This window comes from Panthera tigris, chromosome F2, assembly GCF_018350195.1.
Source record: "Panthera tigris isolate Pti1 chromosome F2, P.tigris_Pti1_mat1.1, whole genome shotgun sequence".
Classification (NCBI taxonomy): domain Eukaryota; kingdom Metazoa; phylum Chordata; class Mammalia; order Carnivora; family Felidae; genus Panthera; species Panthera tigris.
This window is the reverse complement of record NC_056676.1, coordinates 3,040,966-3,055,919: the sequence shown is the minus strand read 5'-3', so window position 1 is coordinate 3,055,919 and position 14,954 is coordinate 3,040,966. Positions and strand designations below refer to the sequence as shown.

At 41.9% G+C, this 14,954-nt stretch overlaps 1 long non-coding RNA gene across 2 annotated transcripts; it reads right to left on the bottom strand.

Annotated features, from left to right (window-relative positions):
• Window positions 1-6,444: 6,444 nt before the first annotated feature.
• LOC122235073 lies at window positions 6,445-14,638 on the bottom strand. Of its 2 annotated transcripts, none has more exons than XR_006213190.1 (3): window positions 14,523-14,638; window positions 14,001-14,165; window positions 6,445-6,530 (listed from the first exon to the last, which is right to left on the bottom strand). It is a non-coding gene; the product is annotated as an uncharacterized LOC122235073 (long non-coding RNA). The 2 variants fall into 2 exon arrangements; XR_006213189.1 differs by lacking the exon at window positions 6,445-6,530 and adding an exon at window positions 12,530-13,379.
• Window positions 14,639-14,954: the final 316 nt, after the last annotated feature.

Below are 14,954 nucleotides of genomic sequence, written 5' to 3'. Positions count from 1 at the left end.
CCCTCACCTCTGTGTCACATTATCTGGCAAATCATTTAAATTCAGTTTACCATGGAAATGTCCCATATATGTGCACCCCTATAGGGAGGGGTCCAAGTGGCAGTTGAAGCCACATACTGGATTGAACATGTCTGATCGCGTGTCACTCTGATGGTGATTAGGCCCTCCATCTCCCCATAACTTCTTCCGTTTTCCCATTCCAAGGTGAAAACCTAAGACTATAAATGCAGGTGATGTGAGTTCTATTATTCTGCCTTATTTTGCTTGGGCTGTTGCTCACTTAAAATTTGTTTTAATGTTTATTTTTGAGAGACAGAAGGGGGGAGAGAAAGAGAGAGAGAGAGAGAGAGAGAGAGAGAGAGAGAGGAGGTGGGGGAGGGGCAGAGAGAGGAGGACAGAGGATCTGAAGTGGGTTGTCTGCACTGACAGCAGACAGCCCAATGCAGGCTTGAACTCACGAACTGTGAGATCATGACCTGAGCCAAAGTGGGACACTTAATCGACTGAGTCACCCGGGTGGCCCGCTTATTTTTTTTAATTAATTTTTTAATGTTTATTTATTTTTGAGAGTGTTGTTTTTTGACTTAGCACCAGCTTCCGTATTTCGTAAGAAATAACCATCTAATAATCCTTCACACCCTTCCAATTGCCTTCCTATCCTTCATTTGCCCCACTAACCTTATAAGATTCTAATGTCTGTTGCCAAACATCTTTCTTTCCCTTCCCTATGAGTAGCTCCTTCTCTACCAATGGGGATGGTGTTCTAGAACAGTCCTCAGGAACTAAATAGTATTTACTCCTGCTGATATGTCTACCCACCAATTTCTTAACCCCGCCCTAAAATTCAGTATATATAGAACTGAATAGAATTGAGGCCTCAAAGTCACCTTATGGCATGTTCCAGGCCATCCTCAGAGACTGTGCGTTTCCTTCCACATCAGCTGAACAAACAGCACGCTCTTTGCAGCTGTGGGTTGTCTCCAAGTCTCACTTGTGCCGAGTAGTAAGAGTTGCTACACCGGAGAGGCCTGCTATTTGACTTGGGGTGGGAAGTGTTTGTCAGCCTTTGAAATTCAAACAAATGAACCCAGAAGTCTTGTAGCTCTGGAAAACATCTGATGTCCCTTTGATTCTTAGACTGTAAAGGCCTTTCCTGGCAGCCTCCAGACTTGTTAACTCTCCAAACGCCTATTCAGAAAGCACGTTACATACCTTGCTTGAATTAGCCTGCATTATTATATCCTGTTCAGTTTTTTGAGCCAAGAGTGGTTCTGTGGGCATCTGGCCAGAACAGTAAATAGTTTTTTATAAAAAAATCATGTTTTCTTGCTTCCCATCCTTAAGATCACATGATATTAAGAATAGACCACAAATCTTACCACTTCTACCTTAAAACCAGAGGAAAGTTTGAGATATGGGCAATGGAAACTATGGGGACCTGAGACATCAGGTTTAAAGGTGAAAGTGTCCACCCTCATGTTCTATCTGTTTAACCCCCCAAAAGTACTTGGAAATCTTTCCTCACCTCCTCAACTTGTTATCTTAAGAGAGTTATCTAGACACATCTTCTAGATTATACATGTTAACAATGACTTCAAAATAAAATTGATTATCCTTATAATCAATCAGTATTCTCCTGCTTTATGGAAAGTCCTGATAATCGGTTTATAATAAATAATGTCATCAAAATAGCATGGTGTATTCAAGAAGATGTAAGCATATCTAAAATTTGCTGATACTAATTGCATTGTTTTTAAAGCTTATTTAATAATCTCATAAAATTAACTATAATAGCTTTGAATAAATACGCATTTATTTTAAAAATAGAGTCTTCATTGTGGTATATGAAGTACACAGTCAGTACCCAGGGGAATGGTTACTTTTCCAAAAGGACTTCCAGAGAGGGTGTAAACAAGATGTCTGTGTGAAACTGTCCCTTGAGTTATTTCACGTTGTGTGCTGCGTCTGGCGGTCTGCAACTCTCACCCTTGGAGGGATGTGGGAAGGCAGTGGTAGGGTTGAGACTCCCCGTAATGACTCAGCAAACCTGCTCGAGAGCCAGAAGAATTAGGGAATTGAGCTGAAAAGTAGCCAAGCCATTTGACTGAGGAGCAAGGAAGCCAAGGACTACATGCACATTTCCCCCAGATGATTCCAAAAATGAGGATACCACCGCAAGCCAGAGTAGGGCTACGTATAACTAAAGATTGAAGTCCGTGTCATAAAATTCAGTCTGAGCTGCATTGAGGATCTCGGGGAAGATCATGGATTTGAGGTATTTTGAGTAGCAATTGGCCAAACATAATAGTTTAGAGGCACAAGAAAGAAAAACTTTGAAAGAAATTATACGATGTACCTTGTAAGCTCATCTGTTTCAGCCTTTCCTTTGCTTTGCTTACCTTCAATATATTCCCCCAATTTTTTGCAAAAATATTTGGATAAAGATTTAAAATTCATGCTATCTACCAAGATTTAAAACAAAATCAAGACATGACACTAAAGATAAAATAAAATCAGAAAAAAATTAGGACTTATGGATGAAAATAATGTCCAAAATAGGTCATGTATTTTTGGAAGTTGGAACTGTGCTTAGCACATAGTTAGCTCTCAAAATATTATTTTCATTATTATTATTGTTATCATTATCATTACTATCCACTGAAAGGTGTTGAGCCTTAGAATTACTCTGACCTGTCTTTCAAACTGCAGAGAAAATCTTATGCATCTCCCTTTATCTTTTTTAGCCACAGATATCTGATATATTCTCTATTTAAATGTATCGTTGAGATCAAATTCAGGGCACCTTGAATTTGAATCATGACAAAATGTGGCCCTTAACCTAATTGTATTCTGTATGGGAACCAACACACATCCTAATTTTCCATCCATCAATTGCATCATCAGGGTAAATAAGGATTCTGATGTAGGATGGAGAGCCTGTAATTGAACTCCTCAGGCAAAGTCCTTCAATCCCTGATTCCAGGAAAGGTAACTGTCCTGCAAACTTCCCACATGGGTGGGAAACTTAGGACTCTATTTGGTGCCCATCCCTTTTCATACAAGGGCACCTCTCCATTCCTAGAGAGAGAATACCTGTGCCACGTGTGGTGCCCTTTTTGAATTTCTTCTTATTCCTTGTACCATAACAGGTATGATTCCAAGTCCTCTTGGGGTGGCTCCCACTCCTTTTCCTCAGTGACTCTCATGCAGACATTGGCAGCTGATGGCTGGGATAAAACTCTCTTTTTGTTTCGTACCACCTGACCACAGAACCCAACACATACAGTGTGAATAAAAAGGGAAAGAATGTTTCTTATCTTGTCAATAATACATCCAAAGTAGGATGAGCTATTTTCACTCACAGTGTAACCCAAAACTGGGTTCACCTCTTGGTGGGCATTGGGCCAAAAGACAACCAAACCAAAGATGGGAAAAGGAAGGATTTCACTTGCAACAAGTCGGGAGAACACCTAAAACAGTGTTCCATCCCCACAAAACCCCCAAATTGGGGAAGTTTTAAGCTAAGGGTGCATGCATATTCATGGAGGAACTTGGCAAGGGAGAGTTCATTGGAGAACTGGAACAAAAGTCACCCCAAATTGACAGCGTCCAGGATGTACTTGATGGAAGTCACAGGGCCAGCAAGGGTTGGCATCATCAGTTCTTTGGGTGCAGTTAGTCTTGTGTTTGAGTGCCCGAAGTGGTTTAAATCCTGCAAAAATGACTCAAGAATGTGCAGTAGGTCAATCTTTATTTTGGAAACAACACTGGGGGTTTCACCATTGACTTATTATCTTTGATTTGGTCGGGTTATTTTTTGGCCCGGAGATATTGTTAGATTTTGCATTCCCTTTGTTTCCTTAACTACTGATGCTTTTGCATTCTTTTCTAATTCTATCACCTTCTAGGAAGTTCTGCAAGAAAAGTGTGCTTGGGCAAATAGAGCCCATTGGGCATAGATCACTAAAATAGCTGGGGACCTATAATGATTTCTCTTGTGTCTGGAAAGCTAGGTCTTATCTGTCCTTTTCTGGGGACTGCTAACGCTTCCTGCTTATTTTGGGATTGTTTCCCACATGTCATTCAAGGCTCTAACTCTCTGGATACCAACCAAGTGTCCTGCAATTCAATTTGATTCTGATACTGACTGCCCAAGTTACACAAAACTGTCCTCACTTCAGACCCCAGCTGCAAGTCCTAAATTGCCAGCTATAGTTCCGACCCATCAGTTATAAATCGGGCGTTTCCATGGCTCCCTCTTTAGGTTTGTTGGTTCTCTAGGATGACTCACAGAACTCAGGACTACACTCCACTATCACTGTTTTATTATAAAGGATGCAAATGAACAGCCAAAGGACAGAGGTCCTGAAGGTCCTGTAGGACCTTAAGCACAGAAGCTCTTGTTCCCAGGGAGCTGGGGTGAACCATCTTCCCAGCGTGTGGATGGTTTCACCAACTCAGAACTCTCTGAACTCCATTGGTAAGGGGTTCTGATGAAGGTTTCATTGTTGTAGGCATGATCGATTAAAACCTTGGTAACTCGTGATTAATTCAATCTCCAGGTTCTCTCCCCTGCCTTAAGGTCAGGGTTGGGGCTGAAAGTCCCACTCTTCTAATCATGCCTGAGTCTTTCTGGTGACCAGCCCCTGCCCTGAAGCTTGTAGGGCCCCCCAGCTCCCAGCCACCTCACTGCATAAAAAAGACACTCTACTCTGAAGATTCCAAGGGTTTTAGAAGCTGTGTGACGGGAACTAGGCACAAAGACCCAACGTTTATTTTTTATTACGTCTCAGTGTGTCAGATTGGATTTGCCTTGGAGAGAGGCCCAGTGTAGGGGCCCACCCCGGTAGAGCCTTTGCTCCTGTGTGCTGATTGGCTGCGAACCGCATCCCAGCCTGGCGTTTCTCTTCCTTCCACACTGGGTGCATAAACTGCATTACCTCCTGCCCAGCCTTCTGCTAAGGAGGCCTCCATCGGCTCTCTGCGCACTCCCCAGTAAACGCCCTCTGTGACCACGGCTCCAGCCGTCTAGGAAAGCGTTCAGCCTCTTTGTGCCGCTGCCTCCACAGGCCTCCTCTCCGCCAAGGCTATTCCAGACACAGGAGCAAAACTTTTTTGATTTAAAGAGACTGATTTAAACAAACTGATTTAAACAGACAAGAAACTTTTAAAGGATATTAGGCAGTTCAGACAACCTTCGGAAAAGCAAGAGGATCCAATTTAGGAGATGCGCTGTTGGCACGGCAGCCCCAAACCACGCTGCCGGTTATCCGATGGGTTCCACTGGCCTGCAGGCACCTGGCCAAGAATGAGAAACATCCAGAAACTGACAACTGAGCTCGGATCCAAGACACTCATTTTCTTCGCGGCCTGGGAGCCTTGCTCTTCTGCGTGACTGACCCCATCAACCGGGAAGCATTCGGAAGGCCGTCGGTGACGAGCTCAGGATGTTCGGTTCCTTCTTGGCACGCGGTGCCCATGAACTTCTTCCCTGCTTCGCCTCTGTAATGATTTCTTATCCGATCACCACACGAACACTACTCATCAGGGTGAACTTACTTTAAGCTTTCTCAGCATTTCTCAACATTTCCTCCACAATGGTCTGTAAGTTAACCACCCTATGCTGTAACCCATGTTACAAGTCCGGCAAAGTTATTACAGCGCCCGGTGCCCTCACTCCTGGTGACCTAGAGAGCTTTCGGGGATGCCGCTGCTGTTGTTGCCACTTATGGGGAGGTAGGGGAAAGCACAGCGACTGCACACATTTTGCGAGGTTTACCTCCATTAGTTGTTTCGGAGATGCCATCTGGAACCACGCTGATTTATCAGGTATCAGGTACCTGTGGTAAGTATTCGATAGTAAATGTCAGGAAGAGAGTTTTCGAGGGAAAGTAGTCCTTTGAGATATGTTTCAAACGATGATGCTTGCCAATGAAATATAGACGTGCAAATTGACTGGAGACAGGAAGATGGCATTTTTAACAAATCACAGAGACGGGAATGTGGCATTTTTCATAGATCATAGAAAAAGTTATGACATTTGATGAAAATTGAAGTTCATCTAAATCACTTTATTTTCCATAAAATTGAGTAATGCCTCTTTAGTTAGTTTATAATCATATGATTAAGTAAGTACTTCATTATGATTTCATAAATTATGTTATGGAAATGTAGCTGCAACCACGTCTTGTAGATACATTTTTGGTAGACATTATTGTGTTTGTGAAGGCTTACTCTACTCTCTTAAAATTTATGCTTCCGGGGCTTTATTCGTGTACTTGATTTATTAGTTTCGATGCCAGAAGACAAGACAAGGTTGCATACGTTACATTTGTAATTATTTTCCAAAATCCTTTAATTTAGGGGGAATCCCAGACGGTATGCAAATACATAGTTCCTGACATTTCTCCAACATTAAACTGAAAATCCATTGAGTAAAATTTTCCAGCGTTTTAGAAAAATTATTCTCTCCGTGAAAGTGAACTAACGAATCAGTTAACTTTATCTTTGCTGCCTCTGTCCCATAAATCCTGGAAAGAGAAAATAATTTTACCACATTGTGGCCTATGATGACTTACTTGTTCTCTATTGCCCTATTTTTAATGGTATCATTTATTATTTACTGTCAAAATATGTGCAATGCGTAGACATATTGGCAAAGAAAGCCTGAAACGTCCAATGGTAGGTGGTGGTAACTTTATAGATGAGATTAAGATTTCCTCCTCCTACTTCAGAGCGTTGGAGATGAGTATCTGAAGAAGAGAGCGCCAGGCCAAGGACGGGCTGCCCCAGAATGCGCTGCTTTGGCATATCGATTATTTGAAATGAAAGTTACTTAAAGAGCTGGTGCAATAACCCTCAGACTCTCCTCTGCCCCCTGAAAGCAGAAAACAAACTCCCATATGAAAAATACTCATCCTGTCCTAAGAAGTAAGACATCCTTGGGGCACCTGGGTGGCTCAGTCGGGTGAGCGTCCGACTTCAGCTCAGGTCATGATCTCATGGTTCATGAGTTCCAGCCCCGCGTCGGGCTCTGTGCTGACAGCTCAGAACCTGGAGCCTGCTTCGGGTTCTGTGACTCCCTCTCTCTCTGCCCCTCCCCTGCTCACCCTCTCTCAAAAATAAATAAACGTTAAAACAAAAAGTAAGACATCTTTGTATCACCAGAGGAAGGATTATGGCTGAGGAAACTGTAAAAACACAACTTGTCACTTTTTTCCTCATCTACTACCCCAGTCCAAATTCTGCTTATAATTCTTTACAAATTAAAGCTCCCAAACATCTGTTTTCTTTGTCCTGTCAGCTCTTCAGAAATTTGTTGTGTCCTTGTCTAAAATGGAGAACGACTGCCAGCTTGGTCATTTCTTCAGGTCTCCATTTCACTGTTGGGCTTGTCTGCCTGTGACAAAACGGGTATCTTTCTCCTCTTAATCTGCCTCGTGTCATTTTAAAATCTTAGTCTATCTAAAAGACCTTGAGGCTAGAGGAAGAATTCTCCCTCCTAGAGAGAACCTAAGTACAACTTTCCATCGTAAGGTCTTCGTTTATTCATTCGTGCTTTAATTCGGCAAGGTATTAATTCCACATTTCTGGTTTCACAGATAAGGAGACTGAGATAGAAAAGGTGATTTGCTTGAGGTCGTGTGACAAATTCTTGGCCAGTCATTTTGGGACTTTTCCTGAGGTGAGCAGGAACCACTCAACAACCTAGAGGTGTTCAGGGTGGGTGTGAGCCCAGACAAATGTCAAGTCTGGCCAGACTCAGAGCCCACCCGTCAGGTAAAAAAGTCCGGGTGGGTGAAACTATGTCCTGCTGTCATTGGGACCATATGACAATACCCCTCCCCCATGCATTTCTGAGAGCTGTATCAATAAAATGTTTCCTGAGCACTGATTTTGTATTTTTCCATCTTACAAACTGGTACTGGTACTGTAAACTTGTACTACTGTGCCAGTATATTTTGCTAATAACCAAATGTTTACAGATTAGGTAGGAGGAATATACGTCTATTTCCTGTAACCAATAATCACTTCGTATATCCCTGGGGTGTGAAGCCCGGGTTTGCAAACCATTGCCACATGACATAATGCAGTCTGGATCTAGAATTTATGGGCCCAATTTATAGTAGAGTGTATTAAGCAAAAAATAAATATTTTTTTTCTTGATTGGGTACATTTTTCTCAATTCTGCGCTCATCTCTTGCAGAGTGGATGTGCCCAATTATCTTCAAACGATAAGTGTTACTATTGAAAGGGTTTACAAATATCATCAGAGTCTCAAAAGAATTCAATCTCGAGAGTCATTATGCTCTGCTCTTATTATTCTGATTTTGAAATGATGAGCCCAGACCTATGTAAACAAATTACAAAGGGATAGAGTAGCGTAAGGGAAACAATTTGACATATTTGATGCTAACATTTGATGCTACCATCAGGTTTTTTTATTTTTTGTTTTTTTTTAACAAAACCTCTAATGAAATAAATTGGTTCACTGATTTTTTTTTCCCCCAGCAAATTTGGGATATAACATTATGAAGTGTAGCCTACTTGTTATGGAAATTATTGAACAAAATTATAGCAAAACTCCACATGGTACTTTGAGGGGCATTTTAACTTGTAACTCCTTAGATTCCAGTGATTAGGAAAACAAATTAAGTTTTTGTTTTTTTTTTTAAGATTTAACATCTAATAGGGACCAGCTGACTTTCTCTCCCAAATTTGTTCTGCTACAGGTTTTGCTATTTTTCCCAATAAGCACACCACTTCTGCATTGTCCCTGACGCCAAAACCTCAGTCCCAGTCTTGGTGACGCTTCTTCCTTAAATCTGGGCTAAATAGATGTCCTGATTTATTCAGGACAGTCTCGGTTTACATCTCTTGTCCTGGCTTACTACTAATCACTTCCTTTTACTTTCAAAAGCATTATGGTTTGGGTAGTAAATTGTACAATTACTCCGTCTCCCGAATTCCTTTCTCCAACAAGCCCTGTTAGAGCAACCTAGAAAATATATCTCTAATTGTCCACCCTTTATCTCTTTGTCATTACCATGGCCCAAGCCTCTGTCCTCTTGAACACCTACTGTTCACTCCAGTCTCAAAACGGCATCCAAAGCGATCTTCTCACATGGAAAAGGCCAAACCCTTGCGATGGTTGCTTGTGCCTTTATTCTCCTTGTTCTTGTCCAGTACATTCAGAAACACATTCTCCATCTCTGCACTGCTCTCTTAATACCCAGAAGCCTCTGCATCTTCCAGGGTCTGAGCCTGGAGCTCTTCCTTGTGATTAGTCCCTTCTCAGCATTCGTGTCCTGGAACAAATGTCAGTTCCTCAGACAGCCTCCCCCCACTGCCCAACGACCGGAACCCACTCACCACTCACCAAGGTCTGTCCTATGCTCCCATCCTCTGCCTTCCCAGGACTTACTGTTAGCTAAAGGTGGTGATTATTCAGCTACCGTCCTCCCGTTAGACTATGAACTCAAACTACCCCTTGTCCATGGCTGGGATTTTGTCGCCTCAAACAATGTCCAGTATGTTCTATAGCACACACAATTATGTGTTAATGAAGGATTAAAGTCGATACTCATAAAATCATGGTCAAAGTTTATTTATTTTGAGAGAGAGTGGGCAAGTGTGAGTGAGCAGTGGAAGGACAGAGAGAGAGGGAGGGAGAGAATCCCAACCACCCCTGCACTCAGCGCAGAGCCCAACGTGGGGCTCGAACCCATGAGCCGTGAGATCTGACCTGAGCAGAAATCAAGAGGCGGACCCTTAATCGACTGAGCCACCTCATAAAATCATGTTTAAAGGTCATTATGATTACCTATAAAATGCCTCGTCTGCCATGAACTTATCTCCAAAACTTATCTTCCAAATCAGAGTACAGATTTCAAAACCTATAAAAATTAAGCTTCAACATTCTTCCCAAATGTCAGGACTTGAAATAATATTTACTATACTCACAAAATAATAATAATAATAATAATAATAATAAATGTTAATGTTATTAGAAAGTAAGTATAATAATAATGCAATCAATGTGGTCGATTCTTTACAAACTTGAATGTAGATAAAATATCTGTTCATTTTTCTTAAGATCAAAATAAACTGATTCCAGGCCAGCATTTTGCTGCAATGGCAGTAAATCCAATTACAATCCTTTATAAACTACAAGTCTTTCCTCAAGGTTGCGCAGTTATCTGAGTGGGTGTTGGGGTTTTTGTTTTGTTTTGTTTCGGTTTGGTTTTTTTAGTTGCACAGAAAACAAGGGTATGGGCTCTAATCCACCCAGGTCACCACTGACAGTGCTTCTGGCCAGGTCCACACATTCCTTTGAAGTTAGGGGCTGCACTCTCCCATGTCAAGAGGGATTAGTCATCTTTATGTATCCTGGGTACAAGTTTTCTGGATAAACCTCATCTTGAGCCAGAGCTGTCAGGGGACCTGCCAGCCCCCTGCAGGACATCATCTAGCAAAGCATGGTCCCTGCTGTCGTAGAGCCTCTTTTCCCCATCCTATCTCCATCCTTACTATTTTTCCTCTAGGATTATCTCCTAAGGGGTCTCAAGGTTTCAGGAAACTGAAGTGGGAAAGGGTGCTTTCAACAGCCTCTAGTTTCTACCCTGCGACTGAAAACCGTCACGATAAAGGTTCTTCTACTCTGCCCTATTCTTCTTTGGCAAAATGTACGTATATAATAGAAGTAGATAAAAGGAAATACGTGCAATCGCAAAGAAAACATATTATATCGAAATGTAACTATGAATTATATTGATCACATTAAGTTCTAACAGTGGGACTAATAAATTCCACGACTTCATAAAGGCCACTTAAATTCAATAAATACCATGATTACAGTGATGAGCAAAACAATATTTTGGGTAACCTGCAACAATTGTATACAAATATTACAACATTTAAAATGGCTTTGGGGAGGTTAGAGTGGAAGAGAGCCAAAGCATAAGAGACTCTTAAAAACTGAGAACAAACTGAGGGTTGATGGGGGGGGGAGGGAGGGGAGGGTGGGCGATGGGTATTGAGGAGGGCACCTTTTGGGATGAGCGCTGGGTGTTGCATGGAAACCAATTTGACAATAAACTTCATATATTGAAAAAAAATAAAAATAAATAAACAACATTACCTACATGATTAAAAAAATGGCTTTGGGTTCTATTGGTATGTCCAAAGCTACTTTGTTTTTTTACCTACATTCGTAATTGAAGAAGCTGAGAAATATCAACTGGAAATCAGTGAAACTGAAGACGTATTTTTTTTTTCTTATCCACAAGTTCACAAACTGTCTTATTAAGAAACTAATGTACTATATGCTAATCATAACATGTGCACTGTGGTAAATAGGATGTCCTCACTAAAAAAAGCCCTGATTTGTTTTTGAAGACCCTGTTTTGGCAAAAACAGAGAACTGCTATTTCCAGGTATGCCTTCGGGTCCCATGCCTGCCATCAGAGTCCTACCTTCCGCACTACCAAGCCAAGAAAATTGGTCTCCACCACCAGTCATGGCAAACCCCCCATTTCTTCTCATTTGATGGTGGGAACGTACCTAAGGACAGGTGCGGTTTAACATTTTTAAATGTTTATTTTTTTTCGAGAGAGACAGACAGTGTGTGTAGGGGAGGAGTAGAGAGAAGGAGACCCAGAATCGGAAACAGGGTCCAGTCTCTGAGCTGTCAGCACAGAGCCCTTCGCGGGGCTGGAACTTGTGAACCAGGAGATCATGATCTGAGGCGAAGTCGGCCGCTTAACCGACTGAGCCACCCAGGAACCTCAGGACAGGCTCAGTTTATACACAGGAATGTGACCCAATGTGACCCAATTCCGTGTTGACCCAATTTTTAAAGCCTGGGATACAGTAAACACATATGAATACAATGAGGCCCAAATCGCTTCGGTCCTGTGAGCTGAGTAGAAACTGGGTATTGAGGGGGTAAAAAACCAAGTGCAGTGACACTGAGTTACCAAAAGTCCCATAGTCAAGGAAGTCAAAGCCAGACAGTAATTTGCATATTACTTCCTCTGTAAGTTACCAGAAATGCTACATAGCATATGTTTTTAAAACAGAAACCAAACTTAGGGAATATATATATTTTTTTCTGTTCAGTGTGAGACTAATATTCATTTCTCTTTGGTATTTTGCCTTCTCCTTTGGTATTCTGTACACTAAATTGCATTAGACCCAAGCAAGTTTGCTTGACCTAAAATCCCCGTTTAGAGGGAGAATCAGAATTTTAGATTTCGTTTTTCTGAACATTTGGTTACCTTTCATGCCATTCTATATACCATATTACCATTTAATATGTTAATTTAAGTGCTGATTCTGGTGTAACTTCAGAATTTTGGAATCAGTAAGGAGGTTGAATTGTTGCAGACAAATTCTGTAACTGAAAAAATCGAATGAACTATCATGAAAAGTCATCGTAAGAAAAGCAAGCAGCTACCTAACCACATTCTGAACTGTAGAGTAGCCAGTACATATAAACTGGTTTTCCACTCTAATATTTGAACAACGCGGTCATTGCAGCACACACGTTTTGAACCGAAGGTGTCATTTTTAATGCAAAAAACTTTGTTAGCTTTTCCTACACAGAGGAGTCTGATGTTTGCTCTTAAATGTGTAACTCATATATATTCCATTGGGTTTCCGGCTTGCATTAGTAATTCTCTCTCCTGTTGCTATATATACACATACATATTCTTTTAACTCTGAAAGGGTATAAACATGCAAATTACAGAGAAGGGAACTGCATTTAATCACGCATAATTAAAAATCTCAAGCTTAGCACGGGTAATCTATCTTGTCAACAAAGGCACCATCGACTTTCCCCAGTACTCTGAGGGTGCGTCGCTTGTACCGGCTGATAAATAATGTGCGTGCTGTCAGTGAAACATGCCAGCGAATTAGCAGCCTCAGCTCTGGGGTGTCACAGGGTGACAGCTTGCGCTAAGTGGCCTTAGTGGTTGTCAAGGCACTGCGGTAAAAGGCAGTCAACATATTTCACGGTGAAGGTGAAGTAAACACAACACTTCTATACCAGGTGAGAATGCAATCTTTAAATAGCTGATCATTTGATCTAACCATTATTGTCCCTCCATAAACGGTTTAGGAGACGCACAGTTTCCACGGCCGGCCTAAAGACAAAATATAAATTTTACACGTCGTCTCCAAAGTTGCGATAATTGCTTCAGGATACATAGCGTTTTTAGGGACAGGTAGCTTAAAATTCTATTTGTAAACATTTGAAGAATGAAGTTTCTGGATTCCTTGGGAATGTCAATAATATGCACGCAGTTGAGGATACGGAGGACACAGCTCGGATGCCGTCTTTGTCCTGCAGGAGGCACGCTTGATGTGCAGATTTTCTAGGATGGGGAAGGGAATATTGACCATTTCAGGGTCCTGCTTTCCCATTCTTCCTGGTCCTCAGCTGGGTTAAGGTCACAGCTGGCCTGGCTGCACCCTCCATACTTTCCCCGGCCTCCCCACACCGGATGTCCCCCCTCCACCCCCTAACAGCCAGAAAGGGAAGGAAAGAAATGGATCCTGAAAGTGGGGGACATATCACAATTTTCACTCTCTACTCAATGGATTATTTTATATTTCTCCTTTAAAGTTTAAATAATATTTTATCATAGTTATCGTACATTTAAAGTTTAAAACACTTTGGAAAGACGCTTCCAATTTCAGAGTTTGAGGATACTAACAACTCTTTGGTTAAAAGTCCTTTTCCCACAGATTAAAAAAAAAAAAAAACATGAATTTTAAAGAAGCCAACGCATTTGTGAAACAGCTTTCCTTATGTACCACTTCTCAGGAAGACACAATCCATTGGAAACGGGGGGGGGGGGGGGGGTAATTCTCCAAAACCTTGCCTTTTCTAGAACATTATGGAGAGGTAAAAAGTGAAGGACAAAATTCCTACATTCTGCTGTCAATGTAAGACAATTTCTATCTTCCAAGAATTATGTCATTGTCCTGTTTACCTTTACTTCAGTTCAACATCCGTTCGTCGACTTCTCAAACTCCTTTCGCGGGTTTGGAGAAACCCAGAGTGCCATCCCAAAGTCATTTTGCACGGAGGTGCAGCGCATGATTTTCGGGCCCCTCGGAAAACTCTGCTTCTCTGGTTTTGCAAAAGTCTCACTTTTCTAGGAAACAGGCAGAGGAGCATTAAAGGTAACATTTGGTACCCATGTCGGCACTCAACGGAGTGTGGGTTTCCTGCTACTAAACACCCAACAGCCCAAGAGTTGGTCGGTCGAGGAGGCGGGAAGCCCGGTGCCTGCTTGGCCTACAGACGTGCTGTTAAAGCCTATTTTTAGGTGTAGATTTGCAGCTAGCACCTTCGGAACTGTGTGAAAATTACAAATGTTGCTGCAGCATATTCATACGGGAGGGTATTGATTCGCCCCAAAGTAGAACACTCCAGAATACACTTCTGTCACCGCTGATAAGCTTAAAAATAAAACTGTCGGTTATTTTCCCAGAAAAAAAAATGGACTCACTCGAGAATGAAGGAGAATTGCGATTCAGGACACACAAGCTATGGCGAAACCTTAGTCAAGTCCAACAAACAAAGGAGAGGAACGTTATTTTATGGAGAAGGAGGAAGTTGGGTGGAGTGTTTGGAATCAAAGTCTAGCGGACAAAAGCGGAAGTTCAGGTGACGCCTGTTTCTCATTGGCTGAGACTGTAGCGTTGGTGGATTTCCTGAAGGAGGTGCCGTGTACATCTTTTCCAGCTGGAACCTATAGTTGGTGACGCTTTCCTGTTGATGAGTCTTCTGCTGGGGTCTGCAACTGCCATTGAATGGCACGGCTCCCCCTAGCCTCCCCTTGTAGCCTCCTAAGTCCACTTCAGCGGTGTGTCCCCTTATTAATTTTCATACCACAATACTTTTCTCATAAGGCGTTGTCAGTGACCTGGAACCTTGGTAA